At 36.5% G+C, this 14,142-nt stretch overlaps 1 long non-coding RNA gene across 1 annotated transcript; it reads right to left on the bottom strand.

Moving 5' to 3' along the window:
- Positions 1–11,600: 11,600 nt before the first annotated feature.
- LOC124539968 lies at positions 11,601–11,861 on the bottom strand. The gene is made up of 2 exons (XR_006967108.1): positions 11,775–11,861; positions 11,601–11,680 (listed from the first exon to the last, which is right to left on the bottom strand). It is a non-coding gene; the product is annotated as an uncharacterized LOC124539968 (long non-coding RNA).
- Positions 11,862–14,142: the final 2,281 nt, after the last annotated feature.

The following is a 14,142-nucleotide window of genomic DNA, read 5'->3' as shown; positions in this document are numbered from 1 at the left end:
AATGAATACATTTTGTATTTCGGGTGATAAATATGTTACTTTAGGTGATTTTTCCTTCTCCGAATATATTCTTTAAGTACAGCATCATACTTTAAAAGCAGTTTAACTAGCTCTAAGAAATTACCTTTATTGGAAGACCCTTGGGTTTCATCATGCCCAGGAAATACTAGGTCTTGTTTCGCCGATAACAAAGTTATATGAGATAATCTAGATAATAGATTTTTCCACTTCTGTTTTTCCGTATTCAATAATTGCAGGGTTGTGTCATCTATTGTGGTGTGAGATTTTAATCTCATTTCCAAAGTGTTCCACTTATCGAAATTTTCTTAATGTTCACATGAAGTTTTATGGGTATGGTAATACATGGATTTAGTTTCCACCATTTCTGAAATCCATTTGTAAATGTTCTTTATATGTTACTGACAGCAAATAAACGGCAGCAAAAACAATACAGATTATTTGATATCGGAGAATCCATCTATGATCGGAAATTTTTGTCACCACTAGATATCTTTTTATAAAACCATTCCTGTGAAAGATTTCGATCACCTTTCCAATCTTTGAATCATGACTGATACAATCAAAAGAGATTCTAAGTATTAATCTTCTTAACAACATTTTTTGACTTATCATTCAGTCTTTTAGTAATATTCTTAACTTTATTTTTGTCATATTTCTGATTTTTGTAATTTCCGTTTACGCGTGGTCATTGGTTTGGCAGGATTTGGAAATAGGTCTTAACATCAAGGGACTGCAGTGGGAGGCCGAGTATTCCGGTTTCGGATCAGGTGAGTTGTCACGGCTAGTATTTAGTCGAATATTTACTTCAGTTTCCGGCATCACTGTGTCACCTTTCTGAGTAGCTATATCCACATCATGCATGCCCAAAAACGGAGACAATTTGCGAACATCCAGGTTCTGGTTCAGGTGTACACCCGTCGCTACGAATCTTTTCAGACGTGTTAACAATGGACGCAACAAAGTCTTGAAACTCACAAGAGGGAGCTCTATTTCGAGATGGAAATATTTCTGATAAAGGATCTACTGAATTTGATGGAATCAGTTCTTGTAGAAGTGAAGGCGATGGAGTTGAAGAAGTGTCTGCAAGAGGTCTGGGAATATCGATCGTTTCTATTGAGTTTATACTTTCTGTGCCAATACTCATATTAGACGTGCCTGCAATCACAGCGGCTGGTTCGTAATCTACGTCACCAAAAGCATATTTATTCACTGGCCAAATACCAGGTCTTTCAAATCTATGAACGGTATTTTGAGCTACTGCACTTTTCAGAAAAGGTGGTGATAACAGTCTGGTTACTTCGTATTGATTTATAATGCGTCCTGGGTGCGATTCTTGGAAGAAATTTACCTCCCTTTCAAAGTAAGTTTTCAGTGGGCCGTAGACGTAGCTACATCCATGGGCTGCTTTTTATGAGTTATGTGTGGGGCCAAGGATAAAAGTACGACATTGTTCTTGTTGGCGTAATCTAAAGCTGTTGCTGTAAAGTTGCATCTTTTTTCTGGCGAAAATTTCTGATAGTGATCAGTGATATTTTCTTCGTTACTATCCAATTCAATAAAATCATGATCTTTAAAAACACTTCTATCAACAGGATATAGCCTTGTGACACGAAAACCTCTCACAGAACTCTCCTCCATCGGTCCACATGTGTCTGCATGAATTATTTCACAGGTCTTAGAGTTAACAATTTCACTTTTAGGATAAGGCAGTCGGTGAATTTTTCCCTTCGTGCAACTCTCGCATGTTGCCGAGTCGGTCAATAGAGTAATGTTTACATTACTGTTTTTCAACACCTCCTTCACCTATTTTACCTTGTCACAATAACATACTTGTTGCACGGTTCACAGAGAACAAATTAGTTGACAGTTCGGGAACATGTAGTACATTGTCTATGGTAGTGTCGATCCATTAATTCCCTGTTCCACACTTGTACTGCCACCTGTCCGCAGCCCTTGACACTAATTTGCGTTCCGTTACCCACAATTACCGATTTACCTTCTGTCCTTTCTATGTTTTTTTCCTTTGTATAGCGACACTCACTTTTTGAATGTCTTGGTTTATTACAATAATAACACCGAACTTCCACATGATGATCCTTGTGGTTTCGAAAATCATCCGGCTTATTAAATCGACACTCACTCATATAATGTCCTAGTTTGTTACACTTAAAGCACTTGATAGTTTTTCTGTTTGTTTTTTTAGCCACAAACGCCGATGATTGCGACGAACTCCCGCCTTTCTCTTTAATTCTCTCTTCTTCTATTAATATTCTAGCTACTAGATTATCAAAGGTTTGCTTATCATCCGGAGTCGATTCCCATGCCGAAACAAATTGCTTATAATTTTCCGGCAGAGATATCAAAATTTTCGTTATAACAAACTTGTCGGATATTTCTTCGCCGAGCTGTTTCAGATGGTTTTGCATTTCCTGTATACAGAGATATCCGAATTTCATCATACTTGAATTGAAAGAAACGCTGTTGAATGATGTAAATGCTTGTTTCAGACTTTTGTTCAAACACACTTAGTAATTTCCGCCACATACTAGCCGAAGTCTCACATGAAATTATATGTAACATGACTTCTGCCGACATACACAACCTGTAACACTTCTATAAGACCAACCGCCTTTAATTGAGATTAGAGAGGAGGGTACAAACAATAATTTTTTTAGGCGTCGCCTTGACAATTACATTACACAGGCTAAGAATTTTATGACACACTTACAATAGCATCTTGGGAGTTTATTTTAATAATTCCACATAGGCACTCCAACGTTTTGCATATATCATCACAAACAGTAAATTTAATACAGTTCTTCACGTACAATATAATACCACCTCCTCGCATGTTATTTCTTAGTTGTGAAAACATGTTATACCCAGGTATATTAAACAACTTTTCGAGTCCGTCTAAAATTCCTACTTCTGTTAGTGCAATTACATCTAAGGGAAACGGGCAACTATGAATAACTTGGAGTAGTTTTGTAATTTTTTTATAGACCTAATATTAAAATGTAAACAAGATAAAGCTAAATTATTACTGGCTGGTAATCTTTGGAAAAACGCCTTCGTGGAATGGCAATCGAACAGTTCATGTACTTGTGTATTATTATTATTGTGTATATATTCATGTACATGTTTAAATAGTTAACCAGTAGTTTCTTTATGTCTTGGTCGGATTTTATGCAGTAGATCTTACTTTCGCTTGTTTTCCTTACACAAACATTACCGTCTCAAACTGGAAAGAACCTCTTAATTGAGTTTTGGCATTGTACAAAAGGTTTTTTACATTCTTGATCAAGGCTTCTCTTATATATACACTGTTATCCGCTTTCTACTTAGGGGAATCAAGCAACAACATTCCTACTGTGAGGCCTTTATCCTTACTATTTTCAACAATTTGTTTACGTCTTTTGAGGAAGAAAAGATAACAGGGTCCACCATAGTATTTCTGTAAATTTATCTATATTTTTATAAACATATTTATTTATTTTTTAAGGAATATTAATATTAAGATATTTAGTTGAAAATATAAGACAGATTTTTATTGTTAATTTCATTAAGTTTATTGTTTATAAGCTGCTCATACTAAATAGAAAATAAAAAAATGTTTAAAAAGTAAAATGTGTATTAATAATTGATGATAAAACAACAAAATTCTGCCTTCATGGATTGTTTCATCAGTTTGTGTTTCCTCTACACTATTTAATGTTTCCTCTTCAACTATTATGTTATCTTGCCTAGACAGTGCAATATTATAAAGCACTGTACATGCCACAATAATTGGTGGAATATTTTTAACATTCACTCCTAGGCCATTATGTAAATATGGAAATCTACGTTTTAGAACACCAAAAAGCCTTTCAATAGGGTTCCTCGATGATATTTGAGCTTTATTATATGCTTCTTTAGCTATTGTGTTTGGATTTAATAGAGGAGTAAGCAAATAATGTGGAAATGGGTAACCACTGTCTCCTAAGAGCACATAATTTGAATAATCACCACGCTCAAATTGTGCACATAAAGGCGATTCGTTAAAAAAGTATCATGAACAGAGCCCGGCCATCTTGCTACCACGAATTGAAAGTGAAGATAGTTTTCAAAACATATAAAACACTGAAAAACGATTTAAGATAGCTAGCAACCACTCTCAAATTTAAAGGCTATTTATTTTGAGTCACTCTCAAATTTGAGTGATGCTCAAAAATGACGTTTGATTATGCGAAATTTTAATTTAACAGCGTCTCAAATAATTGAGTTGGACTTAAATATTTTAGTGACGTCTCAGTGTAATGACAGCTCTTTTAATTTTTTATAGCAAGACCCTTTCCGATACATTAAGAGTCCGGTCACATTCTTCGTATTTATCAGCAGCATTATTATCAGATTCTACATAATCGTTAATTTTGATTCTCTGAAGCTCTCCAGGCCTGCGTCTGTTCAGTAACTAAGCCCTTCAATATAGACTCTAATAGCTGAATATAAGTCGAAACATTAAATAAACCTTCTTTGATTTTGTTCGCAGCTTCTTCTGATTTTTTTTCCGAGGTATTCTGTTAGGTATTTTTAAGTCATTAGCTAACGGGACTATAGTTACTTTATTCCACTTATTTGTGTTTAGATCAGATGCTGCTTGGCTAGATATATCAAATTTCCAATTAGGTTCAATGATTTGAATTAAAGTTTTTAGGTCTGCCTCTATTTCTGCCGTGTTTGTTTCCATGTAAGGTCCTTGTTTTTTTTAATGCAAATAAAATGGCTATATTGCAGCATTATTTTATACTAGTAGAAATATTCACAGCAAATGTAGGTGATTCAAATCTATCTTTTTCAGAGTCATACTTTACCACTATTTTTGTGGCTACCAATGGTGTCGTAGTATGCACTACGGTCTAAGTGCGTCAAATAAATCTTTTATGGAAGGATTAATCTTTTTCATTTCTTGCAATAATTTCGCTAATTCCCTCATTTTTCGAGTAATTACGTTAACAAAATGTTGTTCCCCGTGGGTTTTCATGTACTGGGATTCAAAAGAACATATTAGGACATCTGATTTGGCAACAAGTGATGTTTTATCGGGTCTCATTCGCAGAAATACAGTATCCTTAAGTTTTTCATCTATTTTTAAATTTCTTTTCAATAGGTTTTGGGCTTCAGATAACATTTACAGTAGTTTTATTCGAATTTTGTGTGCACTTTTTCTTATGTTTCCACAAAAGTTTATTTTAGTAGAAACCGAGACAGTTTGTACAGGGCAAATAATCTGTGAATATTGGTTTTCGCATGGGTTTAGTAACTTCTACTGAATTTTGAATAAAATTTCTTTTTTTCGTAGTGCCATGATAAGGTTTTTTCTTTCTTTTCTTTCTTGAGTTTTTTGGGCATCGATAAAATTTTTTGAACTTCAGGTTCAAAAAAATGATGTCAAATGTCTGGCAGAATTTAAAATAAAACATTCGCAGTAAAAAACAGTAGTCCTTACCTAGGAAAACACAGTTGCATTTAGGTGGTTTCTTTGGTTTTATAACATCATCATCGTTTGTAAGCTCATCTTCTTGGATATAGTTACTAGAGAATTAGATTTATGTGTCGATATGGATACCGGTTTTAATAATCTACTATTCACAGTAAGAGCTACGCCAGGTGAATTACTAATGTCACTTAAAATACTATCTCTACAGATTACCGAGGTTTCTTCATTTAAAGGCTGCTTAATGTTTTTGTCAGATAAGGGATTGAGTTCTAATCATGAGTAGTTCTTTTGGTGAAACTTTTCTGATGAATGAGGTACATTGCCAAATGAGCAAGCTCGATCTAAAATCTTGTCATCGTATAAGTAAGATTCATCAGATGAAGCCCGCAAAAATTAAATTAACATAATGGTTTATGTTTTTAATTTATTAAATTTTTACAATATGACCATCAACAATATGAAATTTCTTAACTATAAATCGTAGGTTATTTAAATTTCTACATACATCTTGTACAGGCGGTAGTAGGTATAATTTGGAATCTGTGTCAGAAAAAACTGGACTCGAAACAGATATTTGTTCCTGGAAAGAACACACAGTCGTTAAATAAGTCGCAAGCATGAAACAGATACGGTAATTAAAAAAAATCATGTAGATATGTAGGTACAAACCTCAACATTGAATCAAATAAATCACGTGAATTTTCTTCATTTCCTCCTAAAAGAAAAACAATAAAAATCACTTAACTACATCATACGTATCTGTGTAAAGACTATTCAAGATATTTTTGTCCCGAAACCCTACGTAACGTCAAGTGGTCTGAAAAATTTTTAAATGATTCTATGTTGGTTCTTCTTGTTGATTTTGATGAAAATTAACACCCGTGATGTTATTATTAGTCACTGTGATTGTCTAACTAGACTTGTTTTTTTTTTTTAACGTAATACTTATAAACCATACTGTAGACTGCATTCACAAAATGAAGAGTATGAAGCGTAAATTATGAAAAAAAATATATAATATTCTTCGCCTTTATTTTTTCTTTGGCTTTATTTTCACGGTCTTGTTTTCTTATTTATTTTTGCTTTAGCTTGTCATCTTTTTCTTCTTTAAGCTTCTTTTCATATGCAATGTATTCCTATAATCCTATATCAGTTCCTATAATGAGAGCCAGTTTTTTTTAATAAGTATTTTATCTTTACTGGTCGACGGAGTTTCTGGCCACAACAAAGCATTTTAGAAGGGTGTGTAAAATACAGATTTCTTGGAATTTTGAGAATTTTCGCTTTGATCTTGAGTAGGGAAATTTGATTCAGTAACTGAATTCTGAATATTGGTAGAACTATCTTCATATTTTTTATTATTCTGGGACGTCGAAATCGAAGACGATTCCAATGTATATATCAGCAGATCTAGTAAGTATCTTTATAGGGTGAGATGAAGACAGTTCACCAGATTTGGATGATTTTTTTTAGTCCGATTGTTTGGGGTTACGCATTATTCGTGTTTATCACCAACTATATTCATACCACTTTGTACTACAGATGCTATTTGAGAAGTTAGTGCTTCTTTGGAAATGATGGGTTTGCTATTTTCTACTTTTCTATCCGTTTCATTCGGTGGTGAGAATCTTTCTTGAGGAACTGGCGTAGTCACAGAATAAGTTGAATTGTTGGTTGGTAATGTTCCCGATGGCTTAAATAATTTATCGTTGTCTGTATTTGCCACTATTTCATTGGAACGTACGATTGTAGGAATAACCATACACTTTTTTTATATGACAAATAATGATTCTTCCACAATAGCTTCTTGTGTGAGAAGTATAGTTTCTGGGGGCGGTACTACTATTACGGGAATATTACTAACGTTAACCTGCTCGGAAATTTTCTGTGTAAAATCATCTAGCAAAACACCCGCCGCTTTTGAATTTGTTACTAACTCTTGTTGCGTCTCTTTAAAAGTAAAAGCCGCGTGATATCAGCGAACTCGCGTGAGAGTAGTTGATGATACCGCGTATCGCCAGTCGACACCTTTATAGACAACACATCTATACAATTTAAAGCCGCACAAGCGCTAATAGATAAAGAAGTAGCGTTATCTTTAATTTTCTGGTTCCTACAATCTACAACTAAATTACAAAAAGATAGAAAGTCTACTCCTATAATGGGCTTTGTCACATTTGCCACCACGAAACACCACGGGTAGTCACGCCGAAGTCCGAGGTTCAGGTTGTTTGTACCCGTACGTATTGATGGTCGACCCGTTGACTGCCGTGAGCTTGTACGTCGTTGGTTCACGACGTTCCCGTAGCATGAAGAGGGGGAAGACGCACAAGTCGCTACCGGTGTCGACCAGGAACTGCGTCTTCGTCCATTTGTCCGTGACGAACAGGCGACCAGAGGTGATGGGGCTGTTGTCGCGATTACCGACCGCCCAGAGAGTTTTCCGCCGCCTTGAAGTCGCAGAGACGGACACACTTCTTGGCTCCGCTGCCGAACTTAGAGTGGTACCAGCAAAGCGGGAACTTACTGTACCTGGAGTTCGACCGCGAGCGTGGACGGCTCCACGTACTGCTGCGAGACCTGGGTCTGCGGTCTCTGGTAGTGAGGCTTTGTAATTGCATAGGTAGCTCGGCGACTTCTCGAGCCAGAGACTCGATGCTGGATCCCGGATTGGTGCTGCTCCTCGCATCGACATCTTGAGTTGGTGTCGGCACAATGTCGTGGATTCTGTCCGCGAGGCAGGCAGGCCAGGGTGTCCAGACTCGCATGAGGTTGAGCTGCTAGTATGGATTGGATGTTTGCAGGAAGTCGGCTCGTCCAGATGGTGCGCAGGAACTCGTCCGTCACTTCTTGACCTGCTAGGCCCTGGAGATGCCGAAGAAATTGTGACAGTCTGCGGTCACCCAGTTCCTCGTGCATCAGAAGTTGCTGTATTTCTTCTCATTTGAAGCACACAATCTTCAGATTAGCTCTGACTTGAGCTTCTCGTATTTATCCCGAGCAGTAGGATTGGTAATAATGTCCTTGACTGCACGCGCGTATTGCCGGTCTAATTGTGAGACGACGTAAAAGAATTTTGTTGCATCGTTGGTGATGCCTGCGATCATGAACTGGCCTTCCAGTTGTTGTGAGCTTCTGTATCAGTATCTTCGTCGGTTAAGTTACTAAAGTCTCCGGCATTGCTGTTGGTGATTCCTGAATCTCTAATATTATTTGTAGTGTCTCTGAATGTTTTTTGAGTGGCTAAAAATGAAAGTGCTCTCATGTGTATGGTACGGACACTTTACGGTACGGTCTCTTTTTTTTCTTTGTCGCTTGACCAGAAACTACCTTTTTATCCGTTGCCACCTCTTTGAAATTTAAGATTAAAGTCTTTAAGATTTTTCCATTTTTTTGAACATCAGCTCCTTTGAAAGAAAACAAACGATTTTATTTAGTATTATTTTATCTAGAGTATTGAATTATCTGTTTGTATTTTATGTATTTGGCTTCAGGAAATAGTTACTATTCGCTATATTACGAATGTAATTGGTATCTCTACAATTGGCGAAATTATAGAAGGCACGTGTGAAAAATTATGGTCATGTTTACAACCTTCATACATGCCAGAACCAGATGAAAGAACTTGGTCTAATATTGCTGAATTTTTTTATGAAAAGACCTATTTTACACTGCTTGGGAGCGGTGAATGGAAAGCATATAAGATGCGAAAAACCTAATTGCGTAGGTTCTGAATTTTATAATTATAAACAATATCACTCCTTAGTTTTGATGGCGGTTGCTGATGCAAATTATTATTTTATCAGTGTTGACATAGGTGCTTACGGCAGCAGCAGTGACTCTACGATTTTTAGAAATTCTATATTTGAGAAGAAACTTGAAGGTGACCAGTTCATACTTCCATCACCAAAATGCCTGCCAAATGATGAAGATAGACAAAAAATGCCTTATATTTTGTTGGAGATGAAGCGTTTGCGCTCTCAGAACACATAATGAGACCATTCCCTAAAAGAAACCTATCTGTAACTCAACGAGTTTTTAATTACCGACTCACACTAGCAAGAAGATTTGTAGAATGCACGTTTGGCATACTTACTAATAAATGGAGAATTTTACATCGAGCTTTAGATGTAAAACTATCAACTTGTGATCAAATAATTAAAGCGTGTTGCATTTTACATAATTACGTTCGCAAACATGATGGAATTAGGTTTAAAGAGAGACTGTATGGGAGCGAGCTTCAAAGTTTGTGCCCTACTCCTGTGAGATCTAGAATACCCAGCATTGAAAACAGAAAATATTTTGCAGAATATTTTGATTCATCGAAAGGGTCAATTTCATGGCAATATGAAAGAATATAAATCTATCCTACATCTGTACACAGATAAAAAAGTATTACCTGTAATTTATTATACATTTTTATAATACGCAGCGCCATGAGTTGCAACAAAATGGCGGTACCTATACCCTATCGGTTTAGGTAATAAACTAAAGGTAAACATTCGTGGTATCTCTTTTTATGAAAAATGTTACGTAATAAAAACAATTTCACATTTTTCGTATAAAATACATACCAAGATTGTTTACATTTAGTTAATTACCTAAACCGATAGGGTATACAATATGTGTGACTCCGTACCATACAAAGAAATACTGCCATTTAGATTCTACTTACGAGCCGCGTATTAAAAGCTTCATTGAAATAGTAAAATAAAGTATTCACTTTTCTTACCTTTTGGTTTTCTTTCAGCATCACTCCACTGTTCCCAAGTAAAATATAAGTTTTGATGAATTTCCTCCCACAACCTCGCCTTCAATGTTCTATCGTGGTATTTTTGATCAAATTTGTCCCACAGAGGAGGTCTCATGTGCATCAGTGAGATTAATTGTTCCACATCAATATCGTTATTTTCCGGTAAGGCCTGCGCGACCACCGATCGGGCGGGAGAAGAGGCGCGCGACATCCTTTCCTTAACGCTACCGTTGCACGACTGAGCAAAACGCGCGAATTTATTTCGCAGTGCGGACGTAGCCATAGCTACTTTATACTGCACAAAACATTCGCGGATTTATTTCCGCACCGCATCGCGTCAATTCTGCATGAAATCACAGATTTTTTTATCGCGCGAACTTTTTTATTGCCTGTGCGGATACTTCCATATGATTCAATGTGTTACAGAATGACGAAAAAAAACCGCGCGGTGAAATATCGCTGTGCGGACAGGCCCTAAGACATACTGCCGCTTCAGACGGCTCTAATATGAACGCCGCGGCCGGCGCGCGGGAGAATAACCGTGCGTTTATAAATAATATTAAATATATATAAATATTATGTATTCGTGTTACTGTGTGTGTTTTTGTATAGTGTATTAATAATTATAATATAAATACAATTTAATAAAATATATTAACGTATATGTATACATAATGTAAATATTATTATAATATATGTGGTGTCTATGCGTCTGTGTATATATTGTTGGAATAATACAAAAACTCTCTTCACAATCAATACTTTATCTCTCCTGAAGTGGTTTTCGATCCTTCCAATTCGACGATTAAAGTAAGAATGACCATTTCTAGGCTTACTAATAGTATTTAATGTTTACACGCCCCTCCTTCGACTGTAGCAACATCCGGTTTCGATCCATTTTAAAAAACAATTTAGTCAAAACCGGATGTTGACAATCAACGCAAATTGTAACAACTATTTAAATCGAATTATTTATGCTGATAATACTTTAATACATTAAAACAATAAAATATGATCATATTAAAATAAATATGCTAACAGCTCGGCCATCAGACCTCCGGTACGTCCCCGTACCAACAAATATAAACAATCTGAATTAAATTATATAGGTATATGTAGTTAATACACAATACATGAATACGTACCACACAATACCATACAATAACTTCTTCATTTATGTAGGCGAAATTATGGCAAATAGATCTTACTCTTTATATCTCTATCTATCGTCAGTATCACCATCGTTCTCCTCACCATCTGTGGAAGTCTTTAGTTGAGTGCCGAGAGTCCCCCACTCCCCTATAATGCGGCGCTAGTTTCCTTTTCTCCATCGAAACAACCTCCATTTTCCATTTGTTGTACTTCTACACGGTCTCCGCTCTCCCTCCTCATGTTTTGCACTTCTTCAGATGACGCAACCACATTCGTATCTTCCAAAACGTCATTGAATATCGATTCGGGTACATTTACAAACTTATAACCAAAATGAAGGTCACAAGGACTTTTCTGCGTTGTCCTACTTACCGTTGTATTAAGTCCCATTTGGATCCCAGGCACGAATTCATCCCATGCTCTTTCATCTCTTCCATGTGATTTTGTAGCTATCGCGTCTAATATTGTCCTTTTGTATCCCTCGACTTGGCCACTTGATCTTGGCGCCGCAACGGCGTTTAAAATATGCTTGATCCCAGTACCTTGTATAAATTTCTTAAAGGCCAGACTCGTGAAGCAAGAGCCACGGTCTGTAATAAGCCTTGTCGGTGCGCACAAATAGCTTATGTGACCTTTCATTGTTCGCACCGCAGTTGTTGCCCTTGCACTTCTCACTGCAGCAATGTTCACAAACTTAGTGAAGCTGTCTATAATCTTTGCTACGTCAATACTTTCGTTTTTGCTTGGATTCTCGAGAATGTTCCCGATTGCTGAAATGTCTTCATCCACCATCCGAGCAGTACTGAGCCATTCATCCGTTCCTATATGAAATAAATCCAAAACACGTGCTTCAGCGGCTGCTGCTTCAAATGGGCTATGGCTTAGAGCATCAACACGAGCCATCCCCTTCCCCTCCCCGTATTCAATTTCAAAATCAAACTCCTGCAATTGAATCCACAAACGTTCTATGCGTGGTACCAGATCTCGTTTAGTAAGAGTTGTCCCTAAGGCGTTGCAATCTGTAAAAATTTTGAAGAGTTTTCCAATGAGATATACGCGAAACCGGTCCAATGACGTAATAACAGCAAGAGTCTCTACTTCAAATGAGTGTAATTTTTACTCATCTATAGTTGTTTTACGGCTGAAATAAGAAACTGGATAATAAACCTTCTTTGTCCTTTTGTAACAGAAAACCGGCTACGCCAGTTGAGCGGAGCTTGTTCTTTAAAACCGAAACGTTCCTTTCAGAATTCAACGATGCTTAAATCTCGCTCGTATTTTCGACCCAGATCTGCTCCATACTTTTGAAGTTCTTCATTTGTCATTTTCAAAATATTACTACCATTAAGAAAAGCAAAATTCAAATTCAGCATGGTAGCACATTCAAACCTTTTTTTAATTTCTGCTATAATTCTATCAAACACCATCATTATTTCTTTTGAAAGCAATTGAATAGGTTGGAGGGTTTGTAATTCGTCTTCGCACACTTATTGAATTTTTTTTCCGTTTCGGAATTCGTTTATTTTGTAAAATAGGGTCAACACCACTTTTTTTAGCAACTTCTCCAGCCTCTTTTATCCAATATTCCATCGGATTATGTCTCATTTTTTGGCAAAGTTTTGAGCAGACCATCCATGAGTGCGAAGGAACGGGCAAGGATAATGTCTACTTTCTGAATTTCTATATTCACTCGATTGATTTCGCAGAGAATATTCGCCCAAATGGTTAAATTTAGAATAAATTTAAAATCCTTTGTAACAGTTAAGAGATGACCTGCTTCGTACTTAGCTTCTGGAGCACGAGAAGTTTGCTTAACTTCTTCTAAGGCTTCCGCTATATCTGGTAAATTATTTAATAGGGCATTCACAGCAACCTGCTCTGCAGACCATCTCGTCTGACTACTCCTTTTAAATTCGTTTTAGCGTATTTTTTCATAATGTACCACCTAGTAGTGGAGCCAACAAAAACGGAATATACTTTTTAAATTAGACCAAATAGGTTAATAGCTTCCTGGTACGATGAGGCAGAATGAACACCTACAAGATTTAAGGAGTGAGCCAAGCATGGTACGAACTCGGCCAGCTTATACCTTTCTGCAATCCTAGCTTGTACTCTCTTATGGATGATGGCCATATTGGACCCATTATCATAAGATTGGCCACGACATTGTCCAATATCTAAATCATCAACTGCCAATTTTTCTAAAATCTGTTGACAAATGTCCTCTCCTGTCTTTCCCTTTTATTTCACACACATCGCCAGCTCTTTTTACATATCGAATTACCTGGCTCATTTGTTCTGTGTGGGATACATCTGGAGTGCAGTCAAACATTATCGTGTAGTATCTGGCTTCTTTCATGTCATTTAGAATACTATTTCTCAGTTAGAAATAGTTTTTTTTTGCCATTATGTCAATTATTTCATTTTGTATTGTTTTTGATAAATATGATACTCGTCCATTTTTAAGTGTTCTAATTGAAACTTAAGCAACTCTTAAGTTATGTTTTTATGTTTGGCGAGCAGGGAAATTAAGTTCAAGGAGTTACCTTGACTAGGTTGAGGATAGTGTGTGATGAGATCGCTAGGAGTTTAGTGAGATCCACGAAAAGAAAGGCAGTTTGTGGACAGATACAATACAGCATCCATAACAATACGCAAAATCTGTCTCCATTTTTCTTTATCCGAGTGAATTGCAATATCTCGATCAATACCCTGGCAAGATTTAATTTGTTGTACCCGT

The sequence above is a fragment of the Vanessa cardui genome, chromosome 24 (genome assembly GCF_905220365.1).
Source record: "Vanessa cardui chromosome 24, ilVanCard2.1, whole genome shotgun sequence".
NCBI lineage: Eukaryota > Metazoa > Arthropoda > Insecta > Lepidoptera > Nymphalidae > Vanessa > Vanessa cardui.
This window is presented reverse-complemented; position numbering and strand designations above follow the sequence as displayed.